This window comes from Hyla sarda, chromosome 2 (genome assembly GCF_029499605.1).
Source record: "Hyla sarda isolate aHylSar1 chromosome 2, aHylSar1.hap1, whole genome shotgun sequence".
NCBI classification, from domain to species: domain Eukaryota; kingdom Metazoa; phylum Chordata; class Amphibia; order Anura; family Hylidae; genus Hyla; species Hyla sarda.
Genome location: NC_079190.1, coordinates 214807897 through 214816839, shown reverse-complemented (window position 1 = coordinate 214816839; position 8943 = coordinate 214807897). Strand labels below are relative to the sequence as shown.

Here is an 8943-nt window from a genome sequence, read left to right as displayed (position 1 = left end):
AACCTAATGGCCACACACACCTCCCCTAGACCGCCAGGAGGGACACCCAGAAGGGCTACCGCATCCTGCCAATCCTGTGTACAAAGAAAAACACGAAACGTGGCGCAGTGACATACAAAAAAATAAATAAGTGAATGAAGTGCAGATATACTGCCCGGTCATCCGGGCGGATCTATAAAGATTTCCCCGAAATCCTAGCCAGAAGGGTGAGTGCCAAAGGTGAAGAGTAATGGTGCAGTGCTTTCACTCAGTGAGTTATAACACCCAGTGAGTTTCGGCACCTCAGGGTAACCACTCCCCGAGGCACAGACGTACCTTGGCTCTACACCCCTCTACCTCATGGCGAGACCCAGGGGAAACAGGTCACATCAGGACAGCCGTTGAGATGGTTACGTGGCACCAGCCCCGGAACGCCGCGGTACACTTGCTCCTCCATGCAGCATCCATCCTACATCAATGGCAGAGACTAAACCACTGATAAGAACAGATATTACACTTGATCGTAGCCCAAAGGCCGAGAAGCGATAACTGTGAAAGGGGCGGGACCAACAATGTCCCCATAGTTTTTCTGATAAAATATACTACAAAGGTTCCTATATTTTTACAATTGATTTATGCAAAGTCTTGCATAATGATGGTGTCACATGGGGATCAGTGTAGATCTGAGCTCACCCCAAACCACTTCCCTCCCCTACTTGTTCAATCTGTCCTAAAACCCAATAGGGCAAATGGTCCTAAGACTGCAATAAGTGCACAGGGAAGTCAGACAAGGCAGGTCAGCAATACACAGGAAATGTACAGGGAAGTCAGACAGGGCATGTCAGCAATACACAGGAAAAACAATACAGAATCAGCAGACGAGTGGTTAACTAAGGATAAGAAGGTGGATCAAAAAAACAACATAGCAGCACAGTACAAAATCAGAACCAGAAGCAATGTCAGAACAAGCAAGAGTAAAACCTTAAGAGTAGTTGTGGTACAAAATTAGCAGACAAGAGTCGTGGTCAAGTCAAAAGCTGAGGTGAGGTCAGTTCACAAAATTTGAAAAGTTTGAATGTCCCACTTCTAGGAGGGACATGGCTGATCAGCCGGGCACTAGCACCTTCTCATTTGCTGGGCAGGCCATGTCACACAACGATGAATGGCCCCAGGAGAAACACTGCCAGACAGAACTGTAAAGACCAGAGAGGGTGTTGAAACTGAGCCAGTGCACATACACCACTTGGATGGACCAAGCAGTGGCCAAAAGAACAACTATGGTGGGAACTTGGGCAGCAGAGAAGTAAATACCAGCATCCCAGTAAAATGGCTATTTTGCTGACCATTAAAAAAAGAAACACAGGTACTGCTACATTTTCTTATTTGAAGGTGCATTACAACAAGGATGTGGTGACTTCTTCAATCCTCTTTGTGGCATATTTATCAATAGAGATAGAATCTTGCTGTTCAAAAGTGAAGCACATATGTCAGGGCAAACCTGGCATAGAATTTGTGTCTGTTATATAACATTGAGACGCGTATCATTCAATGTGTGACACTTTGATAAATATGTCACCGACATCACTTAGATTAAAGACCCTGCCACACTACTGATAAAGCTTCCCCACAGCCTCTCGCCTATATGTGTAATCATAGAATATTCCTCTGTGGGATATTGTAGGAATATAACTACATATATATATATATATATATATATATATATATATATATATATATATTTCAGCCATTTTTTGCAATTCTGACCACTCTCATTTTAAGCATTAATAACTCTATAATGCTTTTACCGATTATTCTGATTCTGAGATTGTTTTTTTCGTGACATGTTCTACTTTATTTTAGTGGTAAATTGTCGTCGTTACTTGCATCCTTTCTTATTTAGCATTTTTCTAACTTTGAAGCTCTCTGCTTGTAAGGAAAATTGATATTCCAAATAAATGTTATATTGATTCACAAATACAATATGTCTCATTTATGTTGGCTTCATAAAATTGACATATTATTACTTTTTGAAAAAATTAGAGGGCTTCAAATTATAGCAGCAATTTTTAAAATTTTCATGAAAATTGCAAAATCTGAAGGGACAGATGTTACAGAACTACAACTTCCAGCATGCCTGGGCAGTCTAGGCATACTGAGAGTTGTAGTTTTGCAACATCTGGAGGGCTACCGTTTGGGCACCACTGTAATAGTGGTCTCCAAACTGTGACCCTCCAGATGTTGCAAAACTACAACTCCCAGCATGCCAAGACAGCCTTTGGCTCTTTGGGCATGCTGGGAGTTGCAGTTTGGCTTCCTTAAGGAAGGCAGCAGTAAAGATCGCTTTGCTGCCACCTCCCTTGATGCTCCATGCCGTCGCCTCCCCACCTGCGCCGCTGATCTCCACTGATGTCACCGACGATCGGTGGTCCTCACGGCATCTTCTCCACAGGTACCAGCCGCCATCTTCTCCCACGGTTCTGCCCGACATCCAGGGGTGGGCAGAGCAGGGGGTTTCCATGGCAACCCCCTGTCTTCAACTGCCCTTGGTCAGCACTCATTGCTGACTAATGGCAGGGGATAGGAGGAGGCTGCAGCACTGCAACCTCGCTCATATCCCTCAGGATGATCGGGGCTGTCACTGACAGCTCCAATCATCCCTATTTTCCGGGCGATCGGGTCACCAGAGACCCGATCAGCCCGGAATAGTAGAAAATTGCATGTCTGAATTGACAAACGATTTTCTCCGATCACCGACATGGGGGGTCTCAAGACTCCCCTCGGCGATGTGCCGGGATGCCTGCTGAATGATTTCAGCAGGCATCCCGGTCCGGTCCCTAACCGGCTAGCGGCGGGGACCGGAATTCCCACGGGCGTATCCATACACCCTACCTCCTTAAAGGGGTACTCCACTGAAAAACATTTTTTAAATCAACTGGTGCCAGAAAGTTACACAGATTTATAAGTTACTTCTATTAAAAAATATTAATCATTCCAGTACATATCAGCTGCTGTATGCTCCACAGGAAGTTCTTTTCTTTTTGAATTTCCTTTGTCTGACCACAGTGCTCTCTGCTGATATCTGTGTCCATTTTATGAACTGTCCAGAGTACAAGCAAATCCCCATAGAAAACCTCTCCTGCTCTGGACAGTTCCTAAAATGGACAGAGATGTCAGCAGAGAGCACTGTGGTCAGACAAAGGAAATTAAAAAAAAGAACTTCGTTTAGCAGCTGATAAGTACTGGACGGATTAAGATTTTTTAATAGAAGTAATTTACAAATCTGTTTAACTTTCTGGCACCAGTTGATTTATAAAAAAAAGTTTTCCACAGGAGTACCCCTTTAAGGACTCGCGATACAGGGCATATGCATACGCCCTGCATCCTGAACAGGTTAAATATATGTATGTATATATATATATATATATATATATATATATATATATATATATATATATGTGTGTGTGTGTGTGTGTGTGTGTAGACAGAAGCAAAGACAGCACCACTAGCCACTGGCTTGTCAGTGGTTAATTTCTATCAGGAACAGGATAGCAGCGCAGCAATGCAGACAATCCAATGCGGAGTCTATGATGGTGCTGGGATATTAGACAATGGCAGATTTGATAAATATGGAAACGCCGGTGGACTGGGGCTTCAGAGATGCGTTGGTGCTCAGAGGCAATCCCCGGTAATCTTGCGCAGCGTGCGCTTCTTCCGGCCTTGAGGCCGGAAGAAACGCATGCTGCACTAGATTATTGGTGATTGCCTCTGAGCGCCCACACATCTTTGCAGTCCCGGTCCACCGGCGTTTCTATATAGGAGCTTTGAGTCTTGTACCCTGCAGTGAGTGCGGATGTTTCTATTTGTCTATTCCATTGCATATATATATATATATATATATATATATATATATATTCATATTTTACATGCACAGGATGATGGAAGTAGCATGGAATAAGACATGTTAAATATATTTTTTGGGACACAATGCTGAATCCATTGGCAACTTAGAATTCTGTTCTATGGCTGATTTTCCAAGGGCTTTGGAACAACTTGTGCTGTACATCAAATCTTAGCGGAGCTTCTGTGAAGAGCTGATTGGACTTAACCACCTGCTCGCAATGTTCTTTACTTGAGAAGTGCTTTTTACAAGCTGCTCATGCAATTTTATAAGGAAATGTCAGAGCCAGGGCAACAGTGCTATTCTTGTAATAGTCTTTATGTGGCCCCTGAGAGGCAAAATCATAAGAGCAGAGTCTGAGTGATTTGTTATTGTTGCCAAACAGCTAAAGTATCAGACTGTTTTATAGCACATGGTCTAAGTACCCTTTATTACATTACAATGGATTTGTCTTATAAAGCTGCACTACTGAGACCAGAAAAAGAGTCTCTCATAAACAGGATGTTTTTATTCGTGGTCTCACTGGCAACAGGGGTAAATGACCCACTGGGATTTAGAAATGACAGTCCAGATAAGGGAAAAATGCTGTTTGTCGTGCATTAACATTGTGTTATTTACTATGTCTTTGTGAACATGAACTGATCAGCTACTTGGATAATGAAAGGACACTGAGACAATAATGTGGGAGGATAAGGTTGTTCTTCGGTCATGCAGGAACATAAGATTCTAAAGATACCATTAGTGAAATAACTACTAAAGCCATAGACAGATCAAAAGCTTCAGTGTAAGGAAGCCTTTCATGTCATTGCAATATATACATTTTATACTTTTTTCTTAAATATCCTATTGAACAGTTAAGGAGCTAGATGTTATTATAAAATACATCTTCACTTGCTTATACAACTGATTTGTTGTTATCCGATATAAATAATGGAATGAGGTTAGGTTTCCACTAAGTTTTGGCAAAAACACCAATCAAAACATCCATTCTGCCGCATGGTGTATTTATTTTTATTTTTTTGAAAGAACGCTGCGGCCATGTGTTAGCTGCAAGTCAATAGGGAACTGCAATGCCATATCTACTTGGCGTTTTTCAGTTTGGCGTTTTTTTTTTTTTTTAACTCTTTTGGCATTTTTCAGCTATTATTGGCTCCTTAGCAGTTTTTCAAAAACGACCTCTTGTTGAGACTTTGGAATTTTTTCTGTAAAATCTTGGCGTTTTCCTCCCATAGAAGTCTATGGGAGTGAAAAAATGCCAAGAAAAACGCCATGTGGGTTTTAATTTTGTCGTTTTTGCATGCAGTTTTTATTCTTTTTTTTTTTGGGCTTTAGAGATCCAAAAAAAGGATGAAGATAACTTTTTTATTAAAATTTCGTAGGGTATCATTAAAAAAAAATTTAAAAAAAAGGATACAGTACTGATGGAAAAAATTGTATTTAACAAAATTTATATTTTTCATAACAAAATTTTTATAAATTTTTAAACAGGGATCAATTTATGTGGGCAGGCAGGAGACTAAGAATGTAGCCAACAATAATACAAATGTAGAAAGGAGTTATTTAAAAGTATAAATAATATATATTTTTTAAATTAATTTGGTTAAACTTTTTATTAGTAATGTATGTTAATAATGTGTTTATTAAAGTGTGTGTGTTTTTTCACTTTTTCACTTTAAGAAAAAGATTTTTTAAGTAGTACTACAGACTGTTCTATGCTGGGAGTAGTAGTATCTGTACTAATAGACAGATTGCTCTGGGTGTCCCTTCTGATCCTCCTATATAATGTATAGAAGCCGGTGGCATGGCTGCTTCTCTGCTATCCTGCACTAGGTTCTGCAATGTGAAGTTCTTCACATCCTAGATTAATATTTCCTGCAGAGAGCTGTGATTGGTCAGATAGTTCCAGCCAATCACAACTCTCTGAAGGAAATATGAATAATAGGTATATATACAGCATATTCTTCAGACGATACTACAGTGCTAACAGAGAAGAGTGGCCGGCCACATCTATACATTATACAGGACGATCACAGCGGGTGTCAGGAGAGACACCCGCTGTGATCTTTTCTTAACTGCAGGTACTACTGCTCCCAACATGGAGCATGCTCTGCTCCATGCTGGGAGCTTTAGTACCTGCATTAATAGACAGATTGAAACGGGTGTCAGAAGTGGCACCCGCTGCAATCTGTCTATTAATGCAGGTACTACAGCTCCCAGCATGAAGCAGAGTGTGCTCCATGTTGTGAGCAGTAGTACCTGCAGTTAAGGATAGTTCACAGCAGGTGTCACTCCTGACACCCGATGCGATCGTCCTAACTATTGCAGAGTTGCTGAGAGGCTTTCTCCTGCGCTCACATCTCTGCACTATACTCTGGCCGGCCAGTGATGTGAATAGAAATTCACATCACACATTCATAATTCCCGCTGAGAGCAGGGATTGGCTGTCACCATCCGGCCAATCCCCACTCTAGGGGCGGAAAATATAAATGAGTGATGTGAATTCTATTCACATCACTGGCCGGCCTGGAGTACAGAGCAGAGATGCGAGTGCTATATAGAACTGCTCCACATCTCTGCAATGGAAAGGATGATCGCATCGGGTGTCAGGAGTGACACCCGGGGCGATCTATTAGTAAAGGTACTACTACTCCCATCATGAAACAGTCTGTTTCATGCAGAGAGTTGTAGTACTACATAAAGAATTTAAAAAAATTGAGAATAAAAAAGTGAAACAAACACACACTTTATTAAACACATTATTAAAAGACATTACTAATAAAAAAATAATTAAAACTATAAAATTAATTGTGAAAAATATATTATTTTTACATTTAAATGGCCCCTTTCTACATTGTTATTATTTTCAGCTACATTTTTAGGTTCCTGCCCGCCCACATAAATTAGTTCCTGTTTAAAAATTTATTAAAATGTAATTATAAAAAATTTTACATTTAGTTAAATACATCTTTTTTCATGCCTACTGCATTCTTTTAATTTTCTTATTTTTTTCTACCCAACAAATTTAGAAAAAAACGCCAAAGGGGCCAGAAATGCAATTTCCTCTCAAAGGCAAAAGTGCAGAAAAAACACCAGAAAAAAACACAGAATCAGTGGCAGTTTTTCTGGAGTTTTTGGTAAAAAAAAAAAAACGGCAGGAAAAAACTTAGTGGAAACCTAGCCTGAAAGGAATTTTATGGTATTTATCGTGGCAGTTATGTATGTTAAACCATGTAAGGATTGCATAACATTGTGAATGGACATTTATTTACATTGTGAGCATGAAGTGGCAATATATAGATTCCATGTGGAAATGGTCTTAAATCTCTGGCTACACAGAAATTTCAGTTTAGTCACACAAAATGACATTTATGTAACTAGCCCACTATCCGAATTCCTTTGTGCACAGTGCACCTGCCCTGGATTCCAATGACAATACTTGAGCATTCTTTAGCATTACTATGTCATAACTAGAGATGAGCGAATCGAATCTGACGAATCCAAATTCGTTACGAATGTCATGAAAAATATGATTCGTAACGAATGCGAATATCGACGCGATTCTATTGTGCGAATTGCTTCATTAAACTCCATTTAGTGCGGTCCAGACTCCAGGGCATCTAAAATGGCAGATCCACATGTGAAGACATGGGGCAGGGAATCTTGGGAAGGCGGGAACAAGGATAGGTGGGATGATCCTAAATCTCATGCAGGATGCAGCCTATCAGCAGCCAGTAACCCCTGTGATGTCACAGCCCTATATAATCGGCAGCCATATTGCGGCCAGCCACTTCATCCTTACACTGCAGAGAGATACATAGGGACAGAAAGCCCTGTTTGTTACACAGAAAAGCTTTTTCCAGCAGCAATTTACCTCCTAGTTAAGTCAGTGTTCTGATGGACAGAGAACAGTTTGTTTGTCACAGAAAAGCATGCTTACTGCAGCGATCCACCTACCAGTCACTGTCTACAGCGTTCTATTATAGAGAGGATCAGAGAGCAGTGTGTTGCACAGAAGAACAGCAGCGATTCAGCTCAAGCACATATCCTGCCTAGAAGCACTGGTAGGGAAGGGAGTGAGATTGAGAAAGTGCAATTTTGGCTGTAGTACACAACGACTGTGTGCTGCAGCACTGGTGTCTACTGCTGGTGTTAATATACATACAATAAACCACCAGGGGTGGTAAAAAAAAAAACCTTGGTTCCCAACCATTTTAGAAAATTAAAATATTACTTGTTGTATGTAGAGGACACCTCTGCAGTAATGTCCCTTTTCTACTTTTGGTATTGCACACAGTTAATTAAAACAAGAAAATGCCCCCCTCAATGTTTCACCACCTAAGTGGCTTTGTCGAGAGGCATGTGGGCAATGCAATACCAAAAGTGGTGAAGGGACATTACTGCAGACATGTCCTCTACATACAACAAGTAATAATGGAGCCAGTTGAGCCCATTAATATAACCATAATGGTGGTTAATTGCACACAGTGGTTTTAAATGTGTGTTTTCTTCCTAATTTTTTTTATTAATTTGTGCACTTTTTGGACCTTTATATTAAAGTCCTGTAAATATTTTTACAAATAATTTTTAAAAATGGTTGGGAACCAAGAGTTTTTTTTACCACCTTTGGTGGTTTATTGCTTGTGTAGTCAAATTACCCTTCAACCATTGGTCTCTTTCTCTTCTTTTTCTACTGCTGGTGTTGTGCACAAAAACTTTTTTAGGCGTACTGTAGCAAATTTTTCTGCCTTCACAAGTGCATACCACATATGTACATCTAAGTGTTGTACCATTTTGTTCCTGATAAAGTCTTAAGGGGCTAGATACTGTGAAAGGACAGCCAAAAGAACTCACCTGCTGGTGTTGTATGCAAAAACTTTTTTAAGCGTCCTGTAGCGCATTTTCTGCCCCCATAAGTGCATACTACATATGTACATCTAATTGTTCTACCATTTTGTTCCTGATAAAGTCTTAAGCGCCTAGATACTGTGAAAGGACAGCCAAAAGTACTTACCAGCTAATGTTGTACACAAAAACTTTTTTAAGAGTCCTGTAGTGCATTTTTCTGC

The 8943-nt window shown here is 40.3% G+C and overlaps 1 pseudogene; it reads right to left on the bottom strand.

Moving 5' to 3' along the window:
* Window positions 1–383: 383 nt before the first annotated feature.
* On the bottom strand, window positions 384–526 carry LOC130360023 (U2 spliceosomal RNA; annotated as a pseudogene).
* Between the last annotated feature and the right edge of the window lie 8417 nt (window positions 527–8943).